General features: G+C 38.6%; 1 long non-coding RNA gene across 1 annotated transcript in view; it reads right to left on the bottom strand.

Annotated features, from left to right (window-relative positions):
- The window catches only part of LOC311440276, a 125,481-nt gene that overhangs the window by 105,283 nt on the left and 6,722 nt on the right, over window positions 1-13,476 (bottom strand). The window contains exon 2 of the long non-coding RNA XR_014695304.1: window positions 2,115-2,287. This is a non-coding gene — a long non-coding RNA (uncharacterized lncRNA). The remainder of the gene's footprint in view (window positions 1-2,114; window positions 2,288-13,476) is intronic.

The following is a 13,476-nucleotide window of genomic DNA, read 5'->3' as shown; positions in this document are numbered from 1 at the left end:
ATCACTGATTCACCATCAGGATTCAGATAGCATGACTATTTCAAGAGCCAAGCTATACGTTCATTTACATTTGGATGCATCTGAAATAATTCCTCTAACATTTGAGAATTTATTCTTAATTTTCAAAAGTAAATGGGAGCAGAGTCTGACCAGCAGCATACAGGGTTTGTACAACCTACATCCAAAGTGTATTTTCACAGATGCAAAGTAATTTCATTATAGTACACTGCAAAATCTTTTACTTGCATAACTTGTTTCCATTTCTTTTTAGTGTAATGAGATTTCATGATGAAAGCCAAATACAATCTAGTATAGCAAAAGTGCATGTTACGCTGATCCTAATAAGCCCAATGAAAATCAATAATGCTGCTAGTTTCCCTGAAACCAGCCTCCATAAGCTCCAAGCACCGTGTTCTGCCTAAAGCAGAGTATTAGCAGCTTATAAGAAACAGATATTTCCTAGTAGAAAAACTGAAAACAGTTACACTTGAAAAAAAAAAAAAAAAAGTTATTAAAAAAAAAAAAAACACAAAAAACAACAAAAGGAGATAGTTGTCTCCTGTCCTTAAATTGTTGGTAAGGAAGAAAAAAAAAAAAAAAAAAGGAAAAAAAATCAGTTGCATTCTCTTTTCATCCAGTTCCCAGCCTCAAACTGCCTCAATGACTGCAGCCTGCATGAGGATGAGTCACTAGGCCCTGACTTCTCTTCCCCACTAAGAAAAGAACAATATTGTCTACCCTGTTTACTGAACAAGGACAAGAAATTTTGCTGTGAGAGCAGAAGCCCCAGATTCACTGGCATAAAAATGAGGATTATAATAATAATAAAAAAAGGTGCAAGCACACTATCAAAGTGTGCTACTAAAAATTCAGGCAACCTGCTGCAATCAAATTTGGAAAGTATGCAGGTATCTTCTGTCGTAATTCTCACCTTTGGCTTTTTGCATTCCCTGCATTCTGTAATGGACAAGGCTGAGTTAAGGGAAAAGAGGGCGGATCAGCGAGCAAAGACTAGAACACACACGTCGGAGCACAGGAACAGGCAGTAACTGGTGTGTTTAGTCATATATAGTACATCTGAGAGCAATACCCATAATTATGTAGGTGTTTATACTACACATATTTCAAATGAAATTTTTCTTTGAAGTTTGCCTCTTCTTAAATAAGCTAATAAATGCAGGAAGCTTAAAACACAATTTCCATTGCATTCATAAGCTATTTTCTTTTTTTTTTTTTTTTTCCTCCTTTGCATAAGAAAATGTTTTTCTGTAATGATCTACCTTATGAATGACCTGAGGAAATAATTTTTGGTTTCTTTAAAACGCAGCCATTTGTTTCTTACTGGTGAGTTCAATTTCATTAGAAGTTATGGAGTGAACACCAATAGGCTATTTGCAATATTGAATAGCCAAAGGTGCATAATTACTTCCAGTTTACTATTAAAACAATATTTAAATAATTCAGCATGCAGTTGCTTTATTCTCTTTTTAATGATGTACTATTAACAGGTTGACAGATTTGCAAGAGTAAGGCCTTTTATGAATTTTTTTGCATTAGGAAACTCTTACAGAAGCAAATGTAAACATGAGCTGTTATTTTTGTATAACGTTTGCATTATAAAGTCTTCCCTCAGGACAAGAATATATTGAATATTTGCAAGTGTATAACTTCATGTTAGCAGCATATTTGTATTTATTTACTAAATGTAAGTGTAGTAATTCTGAATAAAGTGATCTTACATACAGACCACACATATGTACCATCGAGAAATAGATGCCATGGATACACGGGAGATGCACTTCTCGCTTTGGCAGGGGGATGAGGCATGGCTCGTTCAGGCTAGTTCATAGGTTGTAACGGCGTATGCCCACACATCACAGGTATATAGTACTGTTTCTATGGTGACTGGCTCACATGAGCAGGAAATTTCATTTTGATAAAGTTATATTCTTAGGCAGAGGAAGAAGCATCAAATACGGTGTTTTTTTTTTTTTAAGGTTTGAGATGTAACCTGTAAGTAACAACAGACCTAAAGAGGGAGTCACCATTTTCCCGAGTGGTATCAGCACCTGTAAATAACACCTTGGAAGTGGCTTATATATTTGGAAACATACCTGTAACAAGACTTTGCCTTTTTCCCCACAGAGACCACGGCAGGCAGAAGAAGCAGCAGAACCACGAGCACAATGCCGAGGGAAGCGCTGACAACGCTGGGCACTTCTGTGCACTATCTGCTCACCACTTAGGTAGCACACTGCTGGCTGAAACCACATTGGGCTTTATGGAGCTGAAAAATGTAAAAATTATCTTCAGGTGAAACGTCTCACTAATTTTAGCTTATGTAAAAACTTCAATATTTGTTGATCAAAGTAGTAAAACGTCAGATGGGAGGTCTTTCTGATGCAACCAAAGCGTCTTTTTTTTTTTTTTTTTTTTTTTGAAAACAATGAAATGGAACGGTTTCACTTTTTCCAGCTCCCTGCCTACCGGGATTTATCATCTCTAACAATTCACAAAAGCTGACAGAAATTTGCTAAACAAGTCCACAGACCAGAATTGGCATTTTTCAGGGAAAACAGGATTTGACTGCAAGATGTCACCCTGCTCTAATCCAAAAGGATAAAGAAAATACAACCATCACCAGGCTGGAGAGCACCTGAAGTAGGTCTTTTCTTTTAACCCCCAGCTTTCAGTAGCATCTTCTGTCCTCCAGGGAATTGAACAGTGGGCTCCCCAGCCCAGGGCTGCCTGCAAAAGGGCTCCAGCTATCTGCCAAATGCAAAGATAACCTACATGACTCTGCCTTCTGTCTAAGTAAGCAGGAGTGGAAGGAGCTCCTCACATTGCACTGAGCATAGCATCAAACAGTCATTGCTTAGATCCGGAGTGGGCCTTGCAAACCTCCCCAAACTGCTGTGTTCTAAGTACAGAAGGGAACAAGCCTGGTATCTATGGGAAGGAAAGAAAAACAAAACAACAGTTTTAAAGCAGGGGCCAGGGATTGCTGGGTGGTCTGAAGGTAACACAGCCGGAGAGTAGAGCTGGTGTAGGCCATTGCAACATGCTGGGCATCACACGTGCAGCAAGCTGGAGCGCTTGGGAAGCAGAAGAGACAAGACCTCCTCCACAGGTTAAGCTACTAGAAGGAGAGAAGTTCTTAGCTTGTTTGGTAAACAAGGCTCAGGAGGTATCTTTTAAATTAATTAAATTTAAATCCTGATGTTTGCAAGCTCCTAGCTATTTAGCTTTATGCAAACAGCTATTAAACTGAGACATTTTTGGATCATGGAATTTTTAATGCACTCATTTGTAACAAAAAAAAAAACATTAAAATAATAAAGGATTGATTACTGCTGCTAGACTTTGTGCAATGCTTGGAAAGTACAAAGTATTAAAACCCTGCTACCTGATAAACACCTCCCCTTTTTTCACGTGGGGAAGCCAGCAGGAAAGCAATTCAGTTCCCTGTGTATGTTAAGCACTAGTCATTGCTATAAAGGCCTGTTGGTAGTACCAAGCCCTTAGCTATCATATGTCTCTTCCTAAACTATATCTTAACTTCCATAAACAACCAACAAGGTGGAATCTCCTTTTGAACCTCAGCATTGTGATCTTTTATTATAAGAAAAAGAGTTTGTACTGTAGTAATATCGCTTGCCAGTGAGAATTCATTCTCCCCCATACCTTCCTGAACCAAGGACCTAGAATGCAGTAAGATACAGAAAAGCCAAAGAAAATGAAAAATATCAATAAAGGTACACTGGTAAATTGAAATACTTACTGTCTTGGGAGAAAAACCTTTTATTAAAATAAAAATACCTGAGATAGTATCAAGGCAGTGTGACAATGAAGATGTCATTACTAAATAGGACTCTTCGGTCCCTTAGCTGTCAATAATTAATACATTATTTACACTTGCACATTCTCATTTCCCAGCTTTCAAGATTTCATTTACACTCTGATCCTTTGCTCAGCAGCAAATTTAACATCATTGTGACCTTCTTCTGCCTGACACTATACTCCTATCAAGCTGAAAGAGAATACCATCTAATATGTGCATTTATTAAAGCAGAAAGCTTCAGTTACTGGAAGAAGTGACAAATGCCAGTGTTTGCCACAAGAAACTGGAAGAGAAACAAATTGCTCCCAAATAAAAATCAATTAAGAAGCCATCTTAATAATACTGTTGGTGGGAGCCTCAACATTTGCACGCTTTAGGTGAATGTAGCTGAAGTGTTTCTAATTAAAACCCAAAGGAATCAGCAAACTCAGGAAAGCCATACTGACAATTGCAGACAACCTTATGTTGAAGATGCACCATTTTGACCATCTGAAATTAAAATATTCTATTAGGTTGAAGTAGCCTTTTTCTTGTGATGCAGAGAAGATGCAGCCATTACATATGCCTAGGAGAAGCAAAATCAGATGATCATATGAGACGTATATCGCCCGTGTACATAAAAGTGCGTATTTATTCAGTATCAGAATATGCAAGCGATGAGCACAAAATTTAACACACGTTAAAACTGTGCTTTAAGCAAGGATTACCAGAACGTAGTGGACTGGGGTAATCATTTTAAAGTCAGTGCCAATTTTAATATTGGAGTTAATTTCATGCAAGTATTATGGACCTATCCTAGCACACCAGGGACAGACATTGGATGATCTCAAATGGGGAAAATTATAGAAATTTGGTTTTGGTGCTCTCAGAGGATTTTTCTGTTGACTTCAGTGGATTTTGAAGCATGTCCTGAGTGTAATTAGAAAATATTCGGAGCAAGAAGAATAGTCTTCTTCCAAAACAAGATGACCTGAGGGAAGCAGAGAACCTGGAGATCCTTTTCCACATGCAGCCAGTCTACTGAACTATTAAACAAAATCCCAACCAAGTTACGTTGTCTTTTTTGGCTGCGTAGGATTTACAGACATCATTTAGTATACCCTCTTCTAAATCTATAAAAATGTCATGTTCCCATTTTAATAGCTCAACTACTACAGAAAGGGACTGCATTCTCATAGCAAAGCACACCCTTCCTCCAGCTGGAGTTTGCCTGCATCACCACAACGCCAGGGTTGCATTAGGCAGAAGAGATCTGTACAGGGTGACAGCTCAGGGTTAACCATACCACTGAATCTTGGTTGTTCCAAGCAGCTCTGCTGAGTGCTTGCTGCAGTTTCTGCACATCTCTGTGGTGAGGCAGGCGTCCTTGTTAATCATACAGAGCCTGTCTGGATTTGGCACTTTGTGAAATTTCATCTCAGGAGCTGTAATCAGAGGGAAAACACAGACACGCTGGGCAGCTTCGACAAAACAAAGTACCATTTGTTTGTCCAAAAATGTGCACTCCAGACAGAGGGAGAAGGGGTTGAACTGATATGAACTTATTGTCTTACATAAGGCTGGGCTTTCCCAATGCATTCAGGTACTGTTGGCACAGAAATTCACCTGAGACCAACTTAACCCTTGGCTCAGCCTCGCACAAGCAGCCAGTCCAACAGTCTACTTGCACGATTGTGGTGATAACCAGCTTCCAATTTCTTCTTGCATAGCCAGCACCCACTCATCACTATCAAAGCTATGCAAAATAGGGAGGTCTGTATTAAACGTGTAACAACTCCAAAGTTAATACCACGTTAATTGATTTCCCGTTACACTGCATATTGAGTCCAGTTTCTACAGCCCTGTCTCCTGCTTGTCATCATCTGGCGATCTCCAGTTGGCACTGGAGCGGATCACGTTGTTGTTGCACCCTCAGTGCCTGCTGCATCTTACTGTCCCGCTATTTTCCAAACCAGCTTTATGATAACTGATTACTACAATGCCATAAAAATTAGTTAATGCTCAGCAAAAGGGAGTTCATGCATTATTTTGCACTCTGAGAAATTAGTGTCATGTGCTTCAAATAAAAATTTCCAGGATGAATTTTTGCATGCCAGTTCTTAGCCAGGAGCACAATATATTGGTTGAATTGTGTTTTCTTGTTAACAACAGAGATTTTATAGCAGAAGCCCTGGCACAATCTTTATGATAGAGGAGCAAACAGTATTGCATCCACTCTGCCATAAAAAGTAATCATTTCTGGAAGACTCTAGCACAGTAAAAATTCCAGGCTGTGGCCTGGTTTCAAATTGGTAAGCACCCAAAACGTGTCAAAATGCCACCCAGTTGCAAGGATATCTGTTCTGAATTCCTGAGCTATTTATTACATGAATATATTGCTTATGAGACTTGCCAGATTGATGGCTTTTTTTTTCCAACATGGAAATCAGAGCGTAAATTGTCCTCTGCTGTCAATTTCTGTAAATAACTCATTGACTAGTGATAGGCCACCTTCATTTAACGGGTTAGAAAAATGGTTTACTCCCTCAGTACAGATGTTCTTCATTTCTATTTGCTCTCATTTTTATCATTAACAGAAATATTAATTAATAAAAATTAAGAGTTTTGTAATATAAGTCACTTGGAATAAATTTTGTTCATTCAAAGACTATAAGAGAAAAGCCTACTTTTTCTTTCATCATGTTGCAGCCTTGGGGCTGACAGTATTGTTTTCCCAAATCCTGACCTAAACCTCGGCAAGGTAAGAAGGCACCTGGCAGAGTCTGTGGCAGACTAGGAAGCTCCTTTGTCATTTATCTTTCCTGCTAGTACATTAAGCATACATAAAGTTTGGTTTAATAAATAAATAAATAACAATCAGGTGCAACGTTTACATCTAATTTGGCAAAATCCTTCATAGCCCATTCTCTCCTGGATATATTTGTCAAAGGTGGGAAATTGGAACACATAAGATAGCCAGCTCTGATACTTCTCAAGTTCTCACTCCCATAGGGACCAAAGAGAACAGACCAAACAGTTACAGGCTATTTTGTTGTAGTTGTTTTATTATTATAATTTTCACGACCAGCTCCAGCATTCTCCATAAGAAAGACTTGCTTACTCTGTTCTTCCTGTATCCCGTGCATTTTTACTTTTCGTGGGTGCAGACTTAAGAGACCCAAAGATCTTGAACACTGGCCAGAGCAAGCCTATAAAAAGCACAGCCGTAGAGTGGCTGTGGAGGTGGGCAGCAAGCAAACTCAGTGGGTTTTGCCTCCGAGGGTCAAAAGACAGAACAGAGAGTACAGCCTTCATGGGTCACTGCCCTTCTTGCACCACTCCTGCCTCCTCATTGGGATAGCAGAGATGCTCTAAAGGAAACGTGGCACTAGAAAACTGCAATCAAGTGAACACACACATATATGGAGTTTTCTATATTTAATTAAGCAGAAATACGAATGGATCAAACAAGTCAGAGGGAAGGTCTCTTAATGCCTTTCACCAAATTAGAGGCTTGACATTTTTATATTTAGTCTTGAAGATAATAGGAGACTAAACTAGCTTTGGTTTTAGATGGCCAGGCTTGCTGGTTTTGATAGTTTGGGAATGTAGCTGCTGATAGATTAAGAAAATATAATTTGGCTGTGTCAGCCCACAATGTGTTCTGGTCTGTTGTGTGGGGGTGTGTATAGGTAAGGATCACAAACCAAAATGTGAAGTGTGTGTAAAACCCCAGTAACTTGTCTCCAGAAGAGGAGTTCATGTAAATTACTATTAAAGCCTTTACTCTTGTTTGCTGATAAATTTATAGACATTAGCATCAAGGTAGCAATCAGGAATTCATCAGCTTTACTATTTTATAACCTGTTAGTCTCTGTGAACTTCTCTTTTGAAGTGACATACTGTAACATTGTGCAGTATTAAATGATATGCACAAATAAGTACCTAATGGTAGATTTAAAGATGTTGCAGCAGTCCAAGTTCTTTCATTTTCCCGATTATAACAGCATTTGCATAATGTATGAATTCAAACATTATTGCTGTTAAATAATGCATAAATATTCTCCCATGCTGAAATACTTCTATTTCCTCTCCATGAATTATTTTGAATGTATCATTCAGTTGTTGTTCTATTTAAAAATGTAGTTAGAACTCTGCATATATCAGTATTATGACTGGAAGAAGTATCATCGCAAGTAGTTGGCTAACACTCCAAACTGTAAATGAAGTATACATTATTAAATGGGCCATCTCCTTCCTTCTTCAGAAAGCATTATCACCAGAATACAACATTTAGTATTTCTGAAATGTCAAAAAAATAAATAAATGCATGTGCATATTTGATTATCTGGCAGGCCACGGAAAGGAAAAAAAGCAAAAAAAAAATAATACCAACACCACATTTTGTTCTCCGACCTGAAGGGAATACGAACATGGTCATATATAAAAAGAGAAATCTGTAAGAGGTGTTTGGGTGAGTTCCTGAATAGCTCTTTGTGAAACTAAGCACCATCAACACCCATTGACTTCCAATCCCATATCCCCCAGATGATGGACCCTTTTATTTATTTTATTTTTAAAAGTGTGTCATCCAGCAAACTCTTAGATAAATCCTGTCAACACTGTCATGGAAGTCAGTTACGTCAATGACAGATGACAAGATGAATAAAAGGGCCTCAGAATTCAAATATCCAAACTTGAGCACCCACGCGCAAAAAAAAAAAATAAAATATCAGTGCACAACACTTAACAATAAAAATTGTCAAAACAAAAACAACATGAAATATATTTCCCTCCTGGGTCTACAGCCCAGCTGAAATGGTCAAAGTAGGTAAAGAATTTAATATAATCCTAAGAACATAAAAATATATTGTATGCTTATTTAAAAATAAATATATATGCTTATTTACAAATGTGCAAATGTACAGATTTGCCTGCTTCACCATGTTTTTTTCTCCTGTTTATGCCACTGTAAGATCTTGTCATGAAATATCTGCTTTTGCAACTGCAGTGTTTAAAGTAATATGAAAGTATTGACTTCTAGTTGTATTGCCTCTCTTTCTACCCCTTTAAAATCTGACTTTTTTTTTGTAATTATTACTTTTTACTTACCATGTGGACATAGCTTAGTGTTTCAGTTTGGACCCTAACTTGCTGGTTTCTCTTGTCTCAGTCAATTTTCCATTTGCTGAAGGTAGGAAGTAATCACATCTCCAATATACATCTTTTTTTTTTTTTTTTTTTTTTTTTTTTTTAAGTGTGTCATCTTTCACGATTTGTCATTATAATGCTAAAATGTGCCTTCTCCATCAGTAACATTGCCATTACTTCACCCATATAAATCCACACACCTATCTATACACATGTGCAAAGAGACAATTTACTCTGTCAAACAGACTTTCCGTCACCACTCCTTTTTTTCCCTTACTGCTGTTGATGGTATAGTGGAAATGCACTTTTAAAACCTAATAAACTGAGCCAGTGGTAAAATGAACATACTTTGCTTACACTTATTTAAAGTGAGTCTGCATAAAATGGGGAACATTCTGAAATGGATTTGATCAACGTGAACCTATTGTGAATAAAGCACAGAAAATGTCATCTCTTAAATTCAATACACTTGCTAACCCAAATAAAATGGACTGTGAAAATTCATGTTGGTTTCTAATGCATAGACAACTGAAAAAAAAAAAAAAAGGAAAAAGGAAAAAAAGAAAAAGTTTTTCTTAACTCTTCCTTTCCCTTTAACTTGAGTTATTTTCTTCCCACAGAGGCACAGCTTTTCAAGTAACCTCACACATGGAATCCTCTGCATGGCTGTGTCCTGCGGGTGGGCCCATGCTGAGCAGCTCAGTGTCTGGTTGACTTGGCTCAGACCAACAAGTACCACGCTTAGGGCTAAGTTTTCAATTCCAGTTAATGTATCTGGGTCGCTTTCTCTCAGGGAGAAACACCTGCAAGATGCAGTTAAGCTGGAATACTTTATTTTCACTTCCTTGAACAGATGTAACCATGTAGATTACCAACTTAAAATTAGCAGAAGGGTGAAGAGAAACCGGCTGCCTAAACAAAGCTGTCCTATGCGGTCTCTTGTATTTTAGCAGTTTTCCTAAGAAATAAAGGAAATAACAAGGCAGGTGGAAAGAAAAAAATTCTAGTTAAAAAAAAAATATATCCTTTGTTTAATTCACAAATGAATTAACAAAGCATGAATTCACTTTTTTATCTTGTTGTGGGTGTGCTGTCAGGAGTGGAGGGTGCGTAGTTCAGAACAGTGACACAGAAGAGCAGTGGTGTACATTTGAAACGCCACTTCCCATGGGTCCCGTGCTTTGATTTCTGCCTTTAATACTGATAAGAAGTGACAGTAGTTGGATAAAACAATCAAAATTGGAGTTGAAGAGCTTATAAACCCCCTGACACTTCAATAAACCAAAAGCCAATACAAACCTTAAAAAAAAAAAAAATCATATATCCATTTCGACTCTGAACGGCCACATGGAGCAGAACTCACACACTCTCAGAGGGTTAGAATTTACCTCCTGATTTATTTTACTCTCATTTCATAAATTTTAAACAAAAGAAAACAAAAAGCTAAATTCTACATGGAGAACTAAAATCTTTTATAATCTTTTAGACAGTTGCTGCCAGTTCTCAGGAGAGCTTTATGCCTGCTGCTAAATGTCTACAAATCAATATTTAATAATTTGGAAGATGAAGTCTTAATTATCCATCTCCCCTTTAAGCATGAAACCAACTTTCAGTGAAAATGCAGCCATTCTGTTTGATGCATTGACTGCTGCTTATTAGCACATCTTTTCCTGTAGGTCAGAGAAAAAGGCTTCCAGTCACACTCCTTGTTTGCTAAAGATAGCACACATTTCACCGGTCTTTACCCATCTACAAGTTGTTCTCAGATGGTCACTTAAAGCCCTACCATAGGCAACAGCAACCTCCAGCACACGACTCCACGTACCTGACTTCACCACCGCTCCTGGTCGGAGCTGCCGGCTTCTCCCCATAGGTGAGGGGGAGCGTAGGCAACCTGAATGCTCAGACAGCAAAGACTAAGGGGGTAAACAACTAATTTATGAAATCACAACCCACGAAAGGTAAGGCTGAAAATTAAAGAATGATACTCCTTAAACATTTTAATCTACAGTTCAGGCAAATCCTCTTGCAGAATGTTTTTCTCCCATTTGCAAATATAGCTGTTAAATTTATACTATTTCTTTGGTAGAAAATTCTGAGGAAGGTCAGATTTTCAAATATTTGGGCAATGAAGAATTCTGATACTTCAGCATTCTTGGTTTAAATTCTTGTTCTAAGTGCTTCTAGGATGAGCCTTACTCCCTTTATATTTAATGGAGGTTGACAGAAAACAAAAGTTGCACATATACAGAATCCTGCACATATTGGATCTGGGTTCTTTGAGCGTGAGTTATATGACAAACTCTTTTACTTTCAATATGTACTATTCAGTTTAATGTTGACAAAAATAAGGATTTTTTAACAGAGAGCATAAACAAAGTCTACTGAAATTGATAGGAACCTCTCAGCTGCTACCAATGGAATCTGGATAAGCCCCAGGAGCATGGGATCACTGCAAAACTTAAATATATATGTATTTCAATTAAGTGGAGATTTTGACACTGAAACACTCTGTTCAAATAGAGCTGACAAAAACAAATAGATTTTTCTAATAAATGTTTCTGTTTCAGAAAGGCACTTATCTTCTCCTATGTTCTTTGCACTCGATGCTGCACTGAAGCCCTGGATTGAATCTGTGTTGCCACATTTATTTCTCTGACAACTGACTCTGGGGTCGTAGGCACAAGCATCATGACTTCATTGCAATAGATGAGTGTGAAATAAAAGCATGTTTTTGAATAAATCAGAAATATCTTTCAACATTAATGCAGTATTGAAAATTAAAAGCCTTTGTAAATTTAGGGGTGTAGTATAAGTGCAACTTTTTTTTGTTGTTCTGGAAAACTAAGGAGCATATTGCAACAGACCAAAGGTTTATTAATACAGTAACCCTCCTCTGACAGTAGTCCATATTTGATAGTTATTGAAAGAGTTTAAAGATAGAAAGACAACTATAGCAGCTTCTCTTTCACAAGCCAGAACAACTGGTACTTTCTCCATAGCATATATACTTCTTGTAGTAGTATTGAAAAAACATTAGAAATTGCACCATTTCCACACCCAATATCCATGTTGTTAAAACACTTAATGGTCAGGTAAAAACAAAACACAAAACCATTAGAGAATACCAATGAGGCCAGAGTATTCAGTTTCATAGCCCACTAAATCAAAGACAGGGCCTTTTGTGTCAGAACATGCATTTTGTGTGTGAATACGTACTTCTCTGAGTTTGGGCACAATTATTTCCTGTCATGCAAGGACTTAGTGAAAAGTGTGGCTATGAGAAAGGAAATCTCAAGTGCCAGCTCACTTTGCCCACTGCCAGAGCAATAATTTAACACTATCTAATTTTGAGTAATGTATGTTTATAGTGGAAACCTCTTTCAGACAGTAATATGATGTACATCAGTGAACCTCAGCTTTGGGTAAGGGCAAACCATAACAGCTTTATTCCAGATAACATTACAAGTCGTGATTCGCTGTCAGACTCCAGTGCCCCCACTCCAGCACTTAACCATGCAATTAACTCAGTCTATAGCCAGCAGGATTATTTATGCAATACTAAAGGAGGTGCTGTGCTTACCTGGTAGCATGGGGACCTCCTTTCAGATTACCCTTCCAAAGGACAAGACTTCTGTGTATGAACCCATGGTCCTATGTGGTTAATAGGCTTGTCTGCTCCCTTCCCTCTTTAGGCAGGCTATGCCCCATCGCTGCCAAAACCAGCACTTTAGCTTCAAACCTATCTAGGAAATAAATAATAATGCTCCTGACCGATGGCACTAATTCAATATTAAAACACCATGGCATGGAAGATACGCTTTGTGGTGACACAGCAGCAAGGATCTGCCTTATGGGAGTGCCAGGACGCTGCTCGCAGCCTGCTCCTCCTTCAGCTCACCTTCAGTAACCTTGGCTCCCACTACCTGCTGCTTCTCCGTGCTCTGGAAAACACTCCCAGGCTGTGAGCAGCTGCCTGCAAGAGGCGCAATGCCATCAGAGGGTGCAGTGCCCACAGCAAGAGGAAAGAGCCCTGAGGCAGGCGGTCACCCCCAGCCAGCTGGCGTGGGGCATCCTGGATCCTTTTGAAACAACAACCTCGTGGCAACATCCTTCCACGATCAAAAGCATCTGAGAAGTACCCTCATAGGGAAGGAAGAGGAGAGAGTGGGGCCTTAAGGGCATGGTGCCTTCAAAGGAAGCAGCAGAACAGCCTGGCAGCCTTCCAGGTGCGGGAGGGGTCTCCTCGGCAGTACGGGGATGTGCATGGCACACCTTTAACTCTCTGGTCAGCTAATTTTATGGCGGTTTTAGATAAATGAAAAGCACATCAAAGATGCAAGTCTTTGGCAATTCTCATTTCTCTGACCAGTTTTAGGAGAATCGCAACACCTTTTCTCCCTTTCCTGCTTTATACTTGTGTTAATGCACCAAGAGTATTTCATTTCATTATTCAACGGCAATCACAGGCAACAGACACCAGTGTGGCTCCACTGAGTTCAAGA

This window comes from Aythya ferina (genome assembly GCF_964211825.1).
Source record: "Aythya ferina genome assembly, chromosome: 8".
Taxonomy (NCBI): Eukaryota; Metazoa; Chordata; class Aves; order Anseriformes; family Anatidae; genus Aythya; species Aythya ferina.
The sequence above is the reverse complement of the archived record's forward strand: the minus strand, read 5'-3'. Positions and strand labels throughout refer to the sequence as shown.